Raw genomic sequence first — 17,065 nt, forward strand, 5'->3', positions numbered from 1 at the left:
CAGTTCAGAATAATCCTTGTGCCAAAGTAGCAAATGTTGGGATGGCAAATCCTGATCCTTTTTAACACTCATCTACAGGATCACTGATCCCATTTGTTGGAGACAGAAATGTTAATATACTTTTGCAGTGAAGCTTCATTTATATCTATGAAAGCTCTGAAGTTGAAAGCCCTTTACCAGAGGAATCTCTGTAAAGGTGTCAAGTTAATTGTGACAAACCTTACAGTTGCTTATGACCTAGCAGTATATTATGACACTGAAGCTAAGAACTGGTGTGCTGGACAGTAAGATTAGTCAGCTGATCCTCACCATGAGATTAACGTTTAACCCAGTTGACAGAAGGAGACCTGGGACACATAAATATTGATGGCTTGGTAAGAGAAGCCAGAGAGAAGAACAGCAAATGAAATAACAACATTAGGGATCCTGTGACGGTAAGTGGTCACCATATGGGAGAATATAGTCAGCTGGAAAGTTGAGGATGACTTTGAAATCTAACCTAACCTTCTTACTGAACCCAGAGGCCAAAGCTGCATCCATGAGCTAGAGCCAGATGCCCTTAATTATTACCCAATTTCCTTTAAACTGAATCATTTTACATAAGTATGTTAATATTTAACTGAGAAGTATTAGCAATTTTTCAACTGGGCTCTTCGCCTGTAAAATAGTCTTTTATCCCCCTTGATTGCAAGAGTCTGGGTAAAATTGTGGACCAAGATTATGTCACTATTTTGAAATGCAAGATATGGATGTGAATTGAATTGAGCTGAGGAATCAGATCCACTTGGGAAAATTTAAAGGATCATTTTCACTTCCCTCTGGTCACTAATGGTCTTGCTGGAGAACTCTTCCAGATAATCATGTGATTAGTGTTATATAAACAGATCCTTAATCATTAGCTTTCAATGACTTCTTAGAGGTGCCCTCAGGCTTGACCCAAGCACAGATCTGGATGAGAAAAATTTTCTTCTCTACTTTTAGGTGTCTGCTTAAAAGCCAATTCTTGTTTCCACTCCTGCTGAGGAACACAAGATTTTCTGAAAAGTCTGTTGAAAGGCAATTTAACTGTTTTAGGACAAAACACAAGGTAACTGTTTCCAGTAAAACTGCAGGAAGAATTAAAGGAAACAGGGTGAATTTTCTGGCCTGGAATCTGGCCAAAAGAAAGGCTAATTCACTTCCATTAGGTCTTTAGTGTCCACAGTTTTAGGGCCAACTGCCTCTTCCATTAAAATATTTCTGCTGTGGTTTTGAACTGTCCCTCCTCAATGTTGCCGAATCTCACGTTATTAAATTGGCTATTAATTTCCATGTTTCATGGAGCATTTTTGTACTGTTTTCAAACCTTAAAGCCTCTGTCTTAAATGCTCATCACCCCAGCAAACAGAAGATACCCCTATCTCCATTTATTAGTTTCTATTTGCTGTGATTTTCCTCCTTAGGTTAAAGCACTCTTTAATTGAATGAAACCCTCATATTGTGTTCAAGTTGGCTAATGAGCTCAGAGCCCTGTCTAAGAGTGGTTTACCTTATTAAACGGCTTGTATAAGACATGGTTGACCTTGTGTTGCAAACTCTAAGTTCAGAGACATGCAAATCTCTCTTGGGATCCTGAGAATAGGGTCAAAGGTTGGACAGTACCAAGAACCTTCCAATTTTAATAATAATAATAAAAAGATGCTACCTCAATTGGGCCATATTTAACCTGGAAATGGAATGGAATGGAAAGCCAGATTGCTTTATAATTGACAGCTTTGTCTCCCAGCAGATGGCTGTAATCTCCCGAATGTGCCAAACACAGACTCTAGGATTTTTGGGTTTGTAGAGAAAACAGAAAGGACAAATATTTATTGTAATTACAACATTTGTGCATTGGATATAGTTTCACAGCCTTGTAATCCTCCTTGATTAGAAAATACAGGGTGACTTTTTTTTCCTTGCCAGTTGAAGTTTATCAACACTTTAAAAAGCATTTCAAATTTTAATAAATATAAAACTAGGTCATACAGAAACAGGTCTCTTTTTAGTTTACTTTCTGGTAAATCTGTACATCAGCCCATTTAGAGAGTTTGAATCAACATGTTATAGCCCCCAATCAGAGCTGCAGCATCCAAATTCAAGTGGTGTAATCAACTCTAGGTTTGTCTGACGAAATGATCCAGGTTTCAATTTTATTTTTCTTCCCACTGATCACTGCTGGTTAGTTCTTGTCAAGAAGGTCAGCTGGGGATCTCTTGAGCGATTTACATAATTAGGTTCTCTGTGTAGTCTATGGAAATTACTTCTGGGGCAACTGGAGCCGCATTTGATCAATCCCATCAGATTATGTCTACCTCCATTGTTAGAAAATCATTAGTTAGTATCTGCATTATGATCATCCTGAAAAGCACTGAGCTGGTTTCGGCAGTAAATCGTAATTCAAATATAAGTTCCTGGGACTGAAATCAAGGTTTTCCTGTAGCTTTTGGGTAATGGGTATAAATATCAGAAACAGCACAAGTAAATGTGGGTTCAAGTCACACCTCTTCCACTTTAGGTTTTGCTGTCTTTGGCAAGCCAATTAACATTTCTTGGATGAGTTCCTGACTTGTCAGTTCTAAGCACTGAAGACTGTTATGAGGATTGAGTGAGATGATGTGTATGAAATGAGATCTAAACTGTAAAGCAACCTACATTTGTAAAACAGCTACCAGTAGGTAGTTCCAGGTAGCCACGTGGGAAAATTGTATTAACTTATCAGAGCTTGGTGAGTTCCAACATAATTTATACACACTAATAGTGATATTTGCATCCTACTTTTCCATGATATGGGTCTTAAATTCCAAATTCTAGTTTTCATAATAATTTTATCAAAGCTTCAGCCTCTTTACACATTTTTTTGCCAAATCAATCTAACGCTTATAACTTATTTCACTGATTTAAAAAGCATTTATAAAATGCAAAGTATCCAACATTTTACTAGAAATTTCATACAACACTGAAATGCACCTCAAGTTGTTCTTTCTCCAGCTGACTTGAAATCTGGTACTTTTTATAATTTCCACAGTTTGCAATCTGAAGCTACTAAAACTAGATTTGTCTTCATGAATGACAGCACTTAACATACTTGAATGTGGCCAGTGTTTCCACATCAAGTCTTCTTCTTCTCAGGCTCACTATTCAATAATTACGCATTTCCCAAAGGACAAAAAGCCAAACTCCTTAATATTAACATTTAAGCCTTCTCTGTTTCTTAATTGGTCTCAATCTCTCTTTTCAGTTGTACTTTCTATCCCGTCAGAACACTTCCTATCCCACCACCACACTAACCTCAATTCCAGCTTATAGAACAATTTGTATTTCTTGCAACATACCTAACTTTTATGCCTCCATGTTCCTCATCCATCCTCCATTCTTCTATCTCCAACTGTATTTGCTTGGAAAACATGTGTTCAAAATCCCAGAACTATCTTAAACATCTCCTCCTCAGAGATGCCTTCACTGATCTTCCATCAAAGTCATTTTCTCCTTGATGTTACCACTGAACTATGCCACTTTAGCATCAAGCTCATCACACTGACTTGCCCTCATTTTCTTTTTGTGGCCAACTCCCCTATCGAACAATGAGGTCTATTATGTCCAGGAACTATTTTTCTTTGTTCTTTCAGTGTTTCATATGGTTTTTCATCCCTTTTAAGTAGTCAATGCTATTTGTGGAATAAATGAAAGGAAAGATTTAATGAGGGAAGAAATTGGGGCCTAATTTCATAGTTGGTGGGGAATCACTAAAGGTATTAATTAAAAATATCTTTTTGAAAGAAGTAAAGAGTTGCGCTTTAGGGTGGCTAACCTGTTGGTCATAGGGAGAAGGGCTGAGGGCAAAGTGGGATAAAGAAAAAGAAGGCAGGAAGGTTAAGTGAGCTACTGCAATAGTCCAAGGATGAAGTAAAAAAGAGTTAAAATAGTTAAATGGAGTATGAATAGGAGAAATTGTGAGATATTAAGGAGCTGACTGTGCCTGTCAATAGAGATATTTTCAGATGTTTTTCTTTTCTTTATAGCACATGGTAAAATTGGATTTCCTTTGGCACCTTTGAAGTTAGTGGCTACTTGATTACATTTGGCTAGTGAACTATGACTAGGAGTGTGTGTGCCACATCCAGGTAGAAGCTCTAATAACTAGTACATAATCTGCTGCATTCTGATTTTAATGCCTCAATGATTATGAATTCATGTGTCAAGATGGAACCTCTGTCAGCTCTGTTCCCTGATGGACTATGGAGTTGTTCTGCCAACCGTATCAGACATGTAGTATGAGTGAGAAGTTAACTTTTGTATATCAAAGTACTGAAATTGGGTACTTGTTACTGCAGCAAAATCTAGCTTATACTGACTTGTCAGGATTCCACAACTGATGGAGGAGGGCATGAAGAAAATATTAAAATGTATCATGCAAGAGTATAAATATGTTTTCATGAGTGAGTGACAGGCTGCTATGTAAGGTTGTTCTTAATGTGCACTTCACAACTGCAAGGTTTCTATTTAAATCACAGTCTATCTGAATTCTGGGCCCTAGATGTCTAGATGTACACAGTAGTCCTGGGAATGATTCATTAAGAAAAAATAAATTATTGTTTACTTCCTCCCAAATGATATTTTGAGTGCTGGAGCTACAAAGACAAAATAAAGTTGATTGCTGTCTGTGATACAGTCAGAGGCCAGCACAATGTGTCAGGTCTGATATAGGCACTGTGTGCAGATAGAGGAAAAAGCAACAAGTTCTGTTAGTTGTAGTTGAGCTGAGGTTTAAGGATAATTTAGAATTGTTTATGCAGAAGAGTGTCAGTCATTTTAAGCAGAAGATACAAAGAAGTAAAAGTATATGACACATTGGAGAAATAGCAACAGATCCATGTGGCTGTGATTTGGGTATGAATTTTGGAGGTATGTGGAAATGGTAGAAAAAAAGTTTGGAAAGTTTAGTTGGGGGTCATTTGGGAAAATTAAACATTCCACTGATGATTTAGGCTTTATTTCTGGGACAAGAGTCCTGGAAGCTTTTTGATCAGATAAACGTTATATTTGTTTTATTTTTGAAAGAAATTAATATGAAATTTTTATCATATCCTTGAAAGAAACAAGGATATTAGATCAAAAGTGGAAGCTCATGTATTTAGCTTGTGATCTTTTGATAGTTTTTGTTTTATTTGAAAGATTATTTGCAAAAATAAAAATAAACTCGAGAGAGAGAGCTTATTTAGTTAGTACTGATTCCAGGAATGAATCCAACTCTATTATTGGTGCTACTTTGAAATTTTATCAGGTTGAGTTTATCTTTTGAAAAACATGGACCATGATTTAAAAGTTGGAAAACTTTTTTGTCATCCAAAGACTGCCTCTGTTGTAATGGGATGTGATATGTAATCATGCAGGGCCGTAACACCACCACCCAGGGCCAGAGAAGTTTTTGAGAACTTGTAAAAAGCAGAAGTCACCCAATTGTAATCTGAATTTACCATTCCTCTGGAGAGCAAAGTTCAGTTGGATGAGCTTTGTGTCTGGTCTTTTTTTGTTTTTTTGGCTTTTAAGTTCTTCTCTATAGTGACATTTATGATGATAGATTGCCACCTGTATCATGGACAATGATTTCTGGTTAACATTTGGCAGTTCAGATATTACTCTAAAATGCTGGTGTCTAGATCTGCTGCATCATCAGAATGTGAAATAAGACCTTTAGGCAACCTTCCCATGATGAAATTATTGCTTTTAGTCCTGTGCAGCCTGTTACTCTATTTATAAGCTTTTCAGCTATATCATTCTGTGTTAACAGTTTTAACTGTCCAATATTTCCTCTGCTTTGTCATCACATAGATAAAAATTGGACAAGAAGAAATGTCCTAGTGGTGGTGCAAATGACCATCACAGCAGTACAGCTGGTCCCTGAAAATTCTCATCTGACTATGCACATCCACTAAACTTTAAAGGCTGTACACATTGGTGAGGAACTCATGAAAATACAGCCATCAGAGAGATGCAAAAATTAGAGAGTTATAAATGGCCTGCTGAGACATGGATGTCAAAGTAGCTGCCAGGTGTTGGCATACCCAAAGACAAAGGAGAACTTGATTTGAATTTTAATTTGAGGAGAAAGCATGATAGTTATTGCCTACCCAAAGATCATTGTCCCAGGGACTCTAAGAAATCTCTTCTAAATGAAGAAATATCTGGGCTAGGAAATCGAGTGCCTAGCACAAGGAATCACTCAATTAATAATAGCTATTAACATTACTAGTCCACTGAACTGAGAAATAAATTTAAATTTTTAAGTTGAACTTAAAATCAAGTACTCCATTGGCTTTTGAACTAATTAGCCTATAGCCTATGATTCAGGTTATATATTTTTTTCTTAATCTTGTGAAAGTTAAAGTGCAATTTGAACATTCCCCACCTCCTCGATAATGCTGGAGGTGGCAAAATGGAACCACTGATGTCTGATAATATGTGCTCCCTACCATGTTCAGTAGGGGTATTTTTTAAAATATGACTCAACTAAAAGTACCTCTGGAACTGTGATACCAAATCTCCTCATAATGAAATTAACCATTTTGCAACATTTAAGAATCACTATAGTTACAGATTTAGGAAGATGCGGAGTGTTCCAGACACTCCTCTAGTTTCGTCCTTATACATATCATCTCATTTGAATTTCTTAGCAGATCTATGAGGCGGGTATTCTTTTGTTTGTTTGTTTGTTTGTTCTGTTTCATATGAGATTCGGAAACTGGCTCCCACACAGAGTCAGTAATCAGTGAGCTGTGATTCGAACCCAGACTGAATCTGAATCACTGCATTTTTAATCACTATAATCATGGCCTTCTCACTAGTGTAAGTCCAGTGTGAGTTTTATTTCTCTCTTTGCATTATTCTATGCATCAAAAGCCTTCACAAATATGATTCCTTAGACTGTCTGAATGATTGAGTGAACCTCAATGCAAGGATTGTTAGGTTTCTCTAAAATACCCTTTCTCTGATAAATCTCTCAAAGGGAATAGTCCAAGGATAATAAATCGAGGCATCTTGGGGACTCATGGGAATTTACCTCTGTGATTGTTGGAATGATCTGGCTGTCACCTGCATACGTAGTAAATAAAGCCATGGAAATGCATGAGACTGCCACGTGAAAATTGACATTGGTTTGTTCATTTTCTTAGGGGAAGAATACAATTGAAAATAAGGGAGATGAGGGGGACCATAAGAATGATTGATAGAAAGATACAGAGTTTAGATTTGGAAACTAGAAAAGAGAATGGAAGGTTTTATTATTATTATATTACTATTTCTCCAAAGTATGCCAGTACCCTTTTCTCAATGTGCTCATGATGTATATTGCACTCTGCTAGGCACCAAGGAAAAGAAAGAGACAGAGAAACGGAGAGAGAGAGGAAGAAACAGAGAGACAGATGTACTCTCTGCCCATAAGGAGCTAATGATTTAATTAATGGATAGAAAATTAATTTGCACTGAGTTGAAGGGCATGAAGATGAACAGCATAGGCACATGTTTATCACCCAAGGCGATTTTTGCTGATTATTTCATATCATTTGTCTCTAAATAAATGGGTCTTCTAAGGAAGAAAATCCAAGCTCTCTGGATCACAAAAGGCTAAGCAGGATATGAAATGCAATGTGTCAAAGGTATTCAGGCAAAGCATTCTTTAATATACAAATAAAAGAAAACCAAAAGGCAAAAGATTGTCTTTCATTATCTGTGGAAGGAAAACAGATAATTAATGATCAAAGTGGCAGAGACTCTTCGTGCCTTCATTTACCTCAGATTTTAATAAGGGAATAATTTTAAAAACTGATAACTAAAGAGAGATGTTCACCTGGGGTTATTTAAATGTGGCTTTCTCAGCCTTATATTTTACCTCAAAAATGTACTTACTCTTAATTTATATGTAATATCAATTGCAGACATTCTAGTGAGTCTGAGATGATTATCAAGTTGCCTTCCGGGCAGGGAAGAGATTGGCCAACTCTTTAGAAATTGTCCATCCTGGGCAATATGGTGAAACCTCATCTCTACAAAAAATATAAGACTTGGTGGGGCATGGTGGCATGCGCCTGTAGTCCCAGCTACTCAGGATGCTAAGGTAGAAGGATCGCCTGAGCACAAGGATGTGGAGACTGCAGTGGACCTCAATCACACCACAGCACTCCAGCTTGGGTGACAGTGAGATTTTGTCTCAAACAACAAAATAAATTGTTCAGGCATCAATGTCCAAACCACAGTTCCATGAAAATGATAATAGAATAGAGTAAGCATTATGTAATAAAGAAATACCAGGAGATAAACAGTTCAAAAAGGGAAAGAAAAATATTATCTCTAAAATTCAAGAAAACCGGAGGACATCAATTTCTAACAACCATGGGTTTGGACCTGGAAAAAAAAATGTGAACATTCCCCTTAAGACACTGTACACTAGAGAGAATTGTGTTTTCAGTAAAGTCTTTTCTAATTAAGTGTTCTGTATCTGACTGTAGGGTGTGGAATTAGCCATGTCTTTGACTCTCAAGTCTTTTCCAGTATTTAATTCCAGCTGGAAAATTTTAGTGTGAAACCACACTTCTAAAGTCTCAGCTGTTGAGAACTTGCAAATGACTGTGGGCTTAGCATCTCCTCTGAAAATACTTTTTTTTTTTTTACCCAGAAGAGTTCCAAGGGAATGACTGGACTCAGGGCCTACATTTCACATGGTAGGCATTCAATAAATGTGTGCTGAGTATTTTTAAATGAATAAACCCTAACCACAATTAGAGAATATCTCTCTTACTGAACCTCTCTAATATAAAATCTGTCCCTACAGTCTATATGACAATGCATAGGTTGAGAATTCAGATTTAGAATTCTGTTAGTGACTAAGCCCTTAGCCATTTAGATAGTCACAATTCATATACTCACTTGAGTTTTGGGCAAATAATGACTGCCACTTGGGTTTAATGATAGTTTCACCTTGAAGTTTTCAGAAGAAAAAGGTCCCCTAAGCACAAAATAATGTTCCCCCTGGATTATGATGATCATCTGAGAACAGAAGATGAAAAGGGAAGATTCTTGAGTAGTATGAGCTATTGGTCAGACATCAATACACAGCTCTTCCTTTGTGGACACAGGGACCGTTCAAATTAGGTTAGGATGCTCTAACCCCAGAAGGTTGCCTCTGTGGGCAAACAGAGCTCATATTTTACTATATACATTTCTGCCCAGAGAAAGCTTCAAAGATTCCTCATACACTGGGCCAAATGAAGGCTTTAAAATCTTGCTAAGAAGTATTTTACATCTGGACTAATGTTTTCCATTAACCATTAAAGACTGGATATGTACATTATCTTTTCATAGCTAAGGTTTGAAATTCCCTTGTATACTCCATAACGTCCTTTAAAAATTATTTCTAAATTAGTGTCAGTTACATGTCTTGATTTAAAGATACTAGTAAAAACAAAATACAAAAAACAAAAAACTAAAGAACTTTGTTTTTAAAGGAAGAATGACCACAGACACAATGACTTGAAACCAACCTCAATCCAGTTAATTCTTAGGTTTTCTTCAATGAGACAATGATTCAAAGCGAAATGAGCAAAACTCTTGATTAATCACAGATTCTACCATAATGTCCAGAAATCTTTAAAATGTGGGCAAAATTATATTTTAGGAGCTTAAAATTTAAATGCATATATAAAAACAGCCCTATTTTACATACAAGCAAATCATAGTTATGGGCATAGTGCATAGTGCACACATAAAATTCATTCCTTGATTGGTTAAGAGCCTCAGCATAACAGTGAGAATGGCTGTTCTATTACAATTCAAGGAAAAAAATATCTGAAGTTAAAGTTCCTCTAGTTGAGTAACTTTAATAACAATATATGCAGCTAGAGGAAGCAAAAACCTTAAAGTTTGGTTACCCGTTTCGGCTTTTTGTTGATTTTAGTTTTTTGCATTTTGCTTTTGTTTTCATTTGCTTTTTTCATCATGATCACCTGAAATCAAACATGTTTATCTGATACACCATTGAGACTCAAAGAGATCCAATGACTGGCACAATCATAATGCAGCTCCAAAGCAGAAGAGAGTGAGTCCAAATCTGTCTGACATCAGTAGTTTTCCTATTTCCACTATGCACATGACTATGATTTCCTCATATGTAAAACAGGGCTGATATCATCTTCAAAAAAATTAAGGAGGCCACATATGTTTAGCTAGCATCTAGAGCAGTGTCTGACATCTAGTAGGTATCTACAAAAAAATGTGATGATAGTAATACTTAGTGGTGGTAATTGCTATTAAAAAAAAAATGTGACCAAAAGCCTTGTATCCTAAATGGTCTAAGAATAATACCTAGAGTTTCTTCAAGGAAAAAATAGCTAAGATTGTGGAGTACAAACTAATTATCTCCCAAATCTGTATGATTTCTTGCATGAATAGATAACTTTACCAGTAGATTCAGTCACACATCATAGATCACAGTTAAGTGTTGACTGGATGAAGGGTATTTTGTAGTGATATATAAAGAAAAAAAGAAAGAAAATTATAGCCACTACAAAAATTCTATCACAATAACTAGAAAGCATGAGATTAATTGCCTAATAAAACACACACTGGAAATTCCTCCTATAGGCAAGAATGTGAAGCAAAATCTGAAATCAGCAAAATCTTGTTTAAAACCAAAAACAAACACAAAACACATTTTTATATGAGCACATGCGTATAGTTCTAGCCACTTACATTTTAGCTCATAATTGAATAAAGATGTTCTACCAATATCCACTATGTTCAGAGGTCTCTTTTGTACATGATTGTATTATGACGGTAGAAATAAGTTTAGAAACTGTCAAAAAGGAAGATTGGTTGATATAAGAAACTTATAGTGGTCTACTTTTACAGGTGCAGAGGAAGCAGGGGTAATATCCTGTTGTCTGCTATGCATCCCCCTCTCAACGCTACAACTGTTAGAGAAAAACAGTCTGAAAGTAGACTAGAAAAAGGGTTACCAATAACTCCAGGGACAAAAGCTTTTCCTGTTTTTCTGCTGTTTCTGTCAGATAATAGACTTACCTGGTCTTTGTTTCATTTCATAAATATGAACACATATACATACATACACACCCAGATCATAAACAAAGTAGCCACTAGTACTTTTCAGACACAGTGAGTAGATTAACAATGCTACATATTTCCCACTTTTAATCACTTTTGGCTGTTTTTATTTATGTGGTGGTGACTTTAAAGTAATACTGGACTATTTAACCCAACAAATTGCAAATTGATATTTAATTCTAACAGCTTTCCAACACATTCATCTCCAAAATGGGCGGCAGCATCTCATTACCTATGTTTCACCTGGGGAAATAAAATATCAATATCAGTAGAAAGTCTTCAGTCTGAAAAATCTGGAAGAGGAAAGTCACAGCTGCATTAGATTCAACATAAACAGTAGAATAGAATCCATTTTTTAAAGATTTTTTTCACCCTTCTTTCACATAGCCATATTGGGTAATTAAAGAAAAAACAGATATAGAAAATTATTCCTCTGTGAAATTTCATTATTTTTGTCCAAAAATGGCATGGCAGGGGTTATAAACATAGGCAGATAACAATTGCATTAGAATTAGCTGCATTGTAATTTTTTGTATTAAATCTCACTAAAACAGATATGAAGATACCATATATGAGTGGAGGCTTTAGTCTTTTATTGAATATACGCCACACACATAACTGTGTGACTATTTTACACAATAATAAAGAGAGAGATAGAGAAAAAATTTCCCATTAGCTGTTGCGTCAAGCTTTTAATTCAAGGAGTCTTTCTCAGTAAAACTAAAAACAAAAACAAGTCATAACCAGTTTGATTTCTCTTCACAGGGTTGGCCTAATAAATAACTTGGGTAAAGCCATCACAGCTTTTTTCACAAGGTAAAGAAGAAGGAGGCATTGATAGATGAGGCTAAGGCATTCTGAAATATATTTGCTAAATAATAAACACCAATTTCTTCCAAATAAATAATTAATTCTAATCAAATCTAACAAACCTGACAGAAAATATCTAGGTGCTAAGGAAAAGAAATGAATCTCAGCCAAAAATGTGCAGTATGCAATGAAGGAGTCAAGGTTGACAAGTCATTAGATAGGAAGCTCAGAGAAGATGCTTTAACACATAGCAAGGGCAGTGTTCAATTAAACATGAGGAGAATCTATTGCCATTTTAAACCTTTCCAACTATGGACCAGAGAAAATGCCCGAAGATGGGAAAAGGTGCCCACCTGAATCTCTTCAGATCCATTGATATTGATTCTCATCTCTAGTGAAAGCACTAATTCTACACTAGAAGCAGCATCAGTGGTGGAAAGGTGTACATGTCTAGCCCTGTTCACACCTACTGCTCCAAACATATACCTCCAATATTTATTTATTTTAATAGCATAAGAGAAGTTTTTATTGTTTTTAGTGGTTGCAGTGATTTTTCCACTTACTACATAAAATATTGTGGCAAGACAGAGGTTTAAAAAAGGAGAGGATTCTGGGAATATGGAAGACTAGGGAGTACCAGGAATCTCTCTACCTACTTAGACAACAATTGCACTGGCAGAAGCTGTTTGATGTAATTATTTTGGGACTCTGGAGTCTACTGAAGGCTTGCAACTTACAAAGAAAGACTTGGATGGTAAATTGTGGTTAATTTTAGTCAATTTCAGATGAGTACAGTAGTAATTACCTATCTCAGCCACATGACAGTGAGCTGTACATGTGTTCCTGGAGCAACTTGCAAAGAGCTTGTGGGAGCCAAGGTGAGAAAAATCATATGTAAAGCAGTATTAGAGATGAAATTTATAACTGTAAATGCTTATGTTAAAAATAAAGATCTTAAATCAACAACCTATCATTTACAACTTGAGGCACTAGAAAAAGAACTAAATGCAAAGCTAGACAAAGTAGGAAATAATGAAGATTACAGCAGAGATAAACAGGATACAAAAGAGAAAAATAATAGAGAAAATCAGTGAAACCAAAAGTTAGTTCTTTGAAAAGACCGCCAAATCAACAAATTTTAGCTAGATGAAGTAATCAGAAAAGAGAGAATACTCAAATCTCTAAAATCAAAGATGAAAGTGGACATATTACTAGCAATTCAATGTAAATAAAAAAGATTATGAGTACTATGAACAATTACATGCCAACAAATTGTATAACCTAAACGAAAATGTATAAATTCTTAGAAACAGAAAACCTATCAAGACAAATCATGGAGAAATACAAAATCTCAGTAGACCTATAACTATTAAGGCAATTGAGTCAATAATCAAAAATCTCAACAAAGAAAAGTCCTAGATCAATGGCTTTACTAGTGCTAGTGAATTCTACCAAATATTTAAAGAGAAACTAACACCAATCCTTCTTAAACTTTTCCAAAAAATAAAATGAGAGGGAATACATTTTAACTTATTCTATGAGGCCAGCATTACTCTGATACTAAAATCAGACAAAGACACTGCAAGAAAATAACCTCAGACTAATATCCTTCATGAACATTTTTTTTTTTTTTTCTGAGATGGAGACTCGCTCTGTCGCCCAGGCTGGAGTGCAGTGGCATGATCTCAGCTCACTACAAGCTCCACCTCCTCGGTTCACGCCATTCTCCTGCCTCAGCCTCCCGAATAGCTGGGACTACAGGCGCCTGCCACTGCGCCTGGCTAATGTTTTGTGTTTTCAGTAGAGACGGGGTTTCACCATGTTAGCCAGGATGTTCTTGATTTCCTGACCTCATGATCTGCCTGCCTTGGCCTCCCAAAGTGCTGGGATTACAGGCATGAGCCACCACACCTGGCCCCTTATGAACTTTTAAGCAAAAGCCCTTAACAGATACTAGCAAAAAAAATTCAGTGACATTTTAAAAGGATTATACACCATGACTGAGTGAAATTTATTCCTGGAATGAAAGGATGGTTGAACATATGCACATCAATCAATGTAACAGAATGAAGGGATCATTAGCACAATGAAGAGGAAAGAATTCACATGATCATCTCAATTGATACACAAAATATATTTGACAAGATTTAACACCCTTTCATGACAAAAAATGTAACAAACTAAAAATAGTGGGAAACTGTATAATAAAAGCCATATATGAAAAACCCACAGCAAACATCATACTCAAATCATGAAAGATGGAAAGCTTTTCCTCTGAGATTGAGAATGAGGTAAGGATGCATACTTTTCTCACTTCTATTTGACACAGTATTGAAAGTTCTAACCTAAATGTTTGACTGAAAACTATGAAAATCCTAGCAGAAAGCACTGGGCAATTGCATTTGGCAATGATTTTTTGAACATGACATTATGGCATTGAATTTGGCAATGATTTTTTGGACATGACACCAAAGGCACAGGCAACAAAGTCAAAAATAGACAAATTGAATTTCGTGAATTAAAAAATTTTGCCTCAAAAGACAATATCATTAGAGTAAAAACAAGCAGCTCATAGAATGGGAGAAAATATCTGCAAATCATATATCTGATAAGGGATTGATACCCAGCATATATAGAATATGCAAGCTATTTATTCACATGCTTGGTGGTTGATAATGGCCATCAGCTGGGACATAATCTGGGCCTGTCAGCTAGATCACTTACAAGTGGCCTCTCCATGTGGACTGGGGTTGCTCAAAATATGGTGGCTGTGATCCAAAAGTGAGTGTCCCTAGAGAGAATGAGCCAGATGGAAGCTGTATCACCCTTTGTGTCCTAGTCTCAAAAGTCACAAATGTCTCTTCCTTTGCTTCTACTTATTGAGCAGTCACAATGACCTACATTCAAGGGGTAGAAATTAGACTCCATGTTTTGATGAGAGAAGCATCAGGGTTCTGAGATTGTGGAACTGGGAACATGGCTGTGCACATTTTTTGGAAAATACAATCTGCTGGTGATTATTTCCTTTTTTTTCTTTTTCTCTTCTTTTTTTGGTTATATCTTGCTTTTGCTTTTCTTATAGTTTCTAAGAAAAATAGCAAGCACACATGAAAAGTGTATTTCTAGTAAATTCTAGTGATATTTTGATCATCTGATATAACTCAGCTCATTACAGATTAGACTTTTGTCTGCAATGAGCTGATTTATAGCAGATGGGTTATAAGGTAGATATGCCAGATATTAGTTCCAGTAGAGGTGTTTTCAAGTTTGTGCTTGAGGATAAAAAAAGAACAGGATAAATAAAATGCTTAGAAGAAGAACAAGGTCAGATATTGGGATTTGACTCTACTGAGAGGAGGATTTTAGGGTGTGAAGGAAAGAACTTTTTGCTGAAAGGGATTAATTAAATGTTTCTTGGTATATGTGAAACTTCTGAAGATATTCTGATTTTAGGATATGTTATTTTTCTACGTACAACTAAGTAAACTTTTATTTTACTTTATTTTATTTTTTGAGATGGAGTTTCGTTCTTGTCGCCCAGGCTGGAGTGCAATGGTGCAAACTCGCCTCACCGCAACCTCCGCATCCTGGGTTCAAGCAATTCTCCTGCCTCAGCCTCCCGAGTAGCTGGGATTACAGGTGCCCGCCACCACGCCTGGCTAATTTTGTATTTGTAGTAGAGACAGGGTTTCTCCATGTTGGCCAGGCTGGTCTCGAATTCCCTACCTCAGGTGATCCACCTGCCTGAGCCTCCCAAAGTGCTGGGATTACAGGTGTGAGACACCATGCCCTGCTTAAACATTTATGTGAAGAAAAAAATTCTTATTTTATTTATCAAGTGATATTATAGCTCCAATATTTAATGTTTTAAGAGTCACAATGTACATGAGTGATACAGGTTTTTGGCCTCCAACTTCTCCAGGTCTTTAAATAATTTCCTGCTCTGTCCTGGTGCTATTTCCTTGACCCAGTGAGGACACTGATAAGTGATGAGCCTGACCTCTCCAAGGCCATTTCCCTGGATGGAAGTGGCTAAATTATGGAACATGCCAGAAAGAGAAACTTGAGCTAATACAGTTGGGTGTTACAAAAGCATAAAAAGGGCCGGGCATGGTGGGTCATGCCTGTAATCCCAGCACTTTGGGAGGCCAAAGCGGGTGGATGGCTTGAGCTCAGGAGTTCAAGACCAGCCTGGGAAAAGGGCAAAACCTCGTCTCTACAAAAAAAAAAAAAAAAAAATTAGCCAGGTGTGGTGGTACATGTCTGTAGTCCCAGCTACTCCGGCGAGTGAGGTGGGAGGATGGCTTGAACCCATGAGGCAGAGGTTGTCGTAAACTGAGATCACACCACTGCACTCCAGCCTGGGTGATAGAGCGAGACTCTGTCTCCCCACCCACACCCCCCAACAATAAAAAGAATTATTTACTTATTTGAAAATCATGTCCTATGAACATTCCCTTTTATATTACAAATCCACATTGAAAAACCTAGGTTATAGAAATAATTTAGAAGTGCATAAGGATGCTCACTGCAGTATTACTTGTAATAGTAAAAATGGAAAACAAACTAAAACGGCCATCAATAGGAGAATGTCTATGTGGCACATTTATATCTAGAATACTTTTGCAGCCATTAAAGTAATACATATCTACTTTCATGGAAACATGCTTGTGTTTTATTGATACATTAAAAAAAATTTACAAAACATTATGAGCAGCAGAATCCCATTTTTTAAGAGAAACACAATTTCTATTCTAGATTGCAGACATAGCTTTCTCATTTCTTATAAAATCTCTAGAAACGATCATGTATTTTCCTTTTAAAATTCACAACCACTATGTAAATCAAGGAGGAAAACCTTGATGAAAATTTCCCGAAAGATGAGAAATGAAAGGAAAGTGATTAGAAAAAGTAAGGTCCCTAAACACAGAGTGAATTTTTCTATTAGAAAATCTGGGCACAGTACCAAGGGAGGGTGTATGTATGGATACTGGGATCAAGAGAAGTTCTAAGAGTAACCAATTGGATAATCAGAGGGGCCAAGCAGGTTAGCTTCTACATATCCTACCGGCATAGGCCAAAAAGCAGCTACAGGGGTGTCTGACTCAGGTGGGATGGGGAG

At 36.5% G+C, this 17,065-nt stretch overlaps 1 long non-coding RNA gene across 2 annotated transcripts in view; it reads left to right on the forward strand.

Annotated features, from left to right (window-relative positions):
* The first annotated feature begins 290 nt into the window (after nucleotides 1–290).
* Nucleotides 291–17,065, forward strand: part of LOC129487602 (uncharacterized) — a 242,626-nt gene continuing 225,851 nt past the window's right edge. For both annotated transcript variants that reach the window (XR_008659385.2, XR_010122041.1), the window contains exons 1-2: nucleotides 291–434; nucleotides 982–1,087. This is a non-coding gene — a long non-coding RNA (uncharacterized lncRNA). The remainder of the gene's footprint in view (nucleotides 435–981; nucleotides 1,088–17,065) is intronic.

The sequence above is a fragment of the Symphalangus syndactylus genome, chromosome 8 (genome assembly GCF_028878055.3).
Source record: "Symphalangus syndactylus isolate Jambi chromosome 8, NHGRI_mSymSyn1-v2.1_pri, whole genome shotgun sequence".
Classification (NCBI taxonomy): domain Eukaryota; kingdom Metazoa; phylum Chordata; class Mammalia; order Primates; family Hylobatidae; genus Symphalangus; species Symphalangus syndactylus.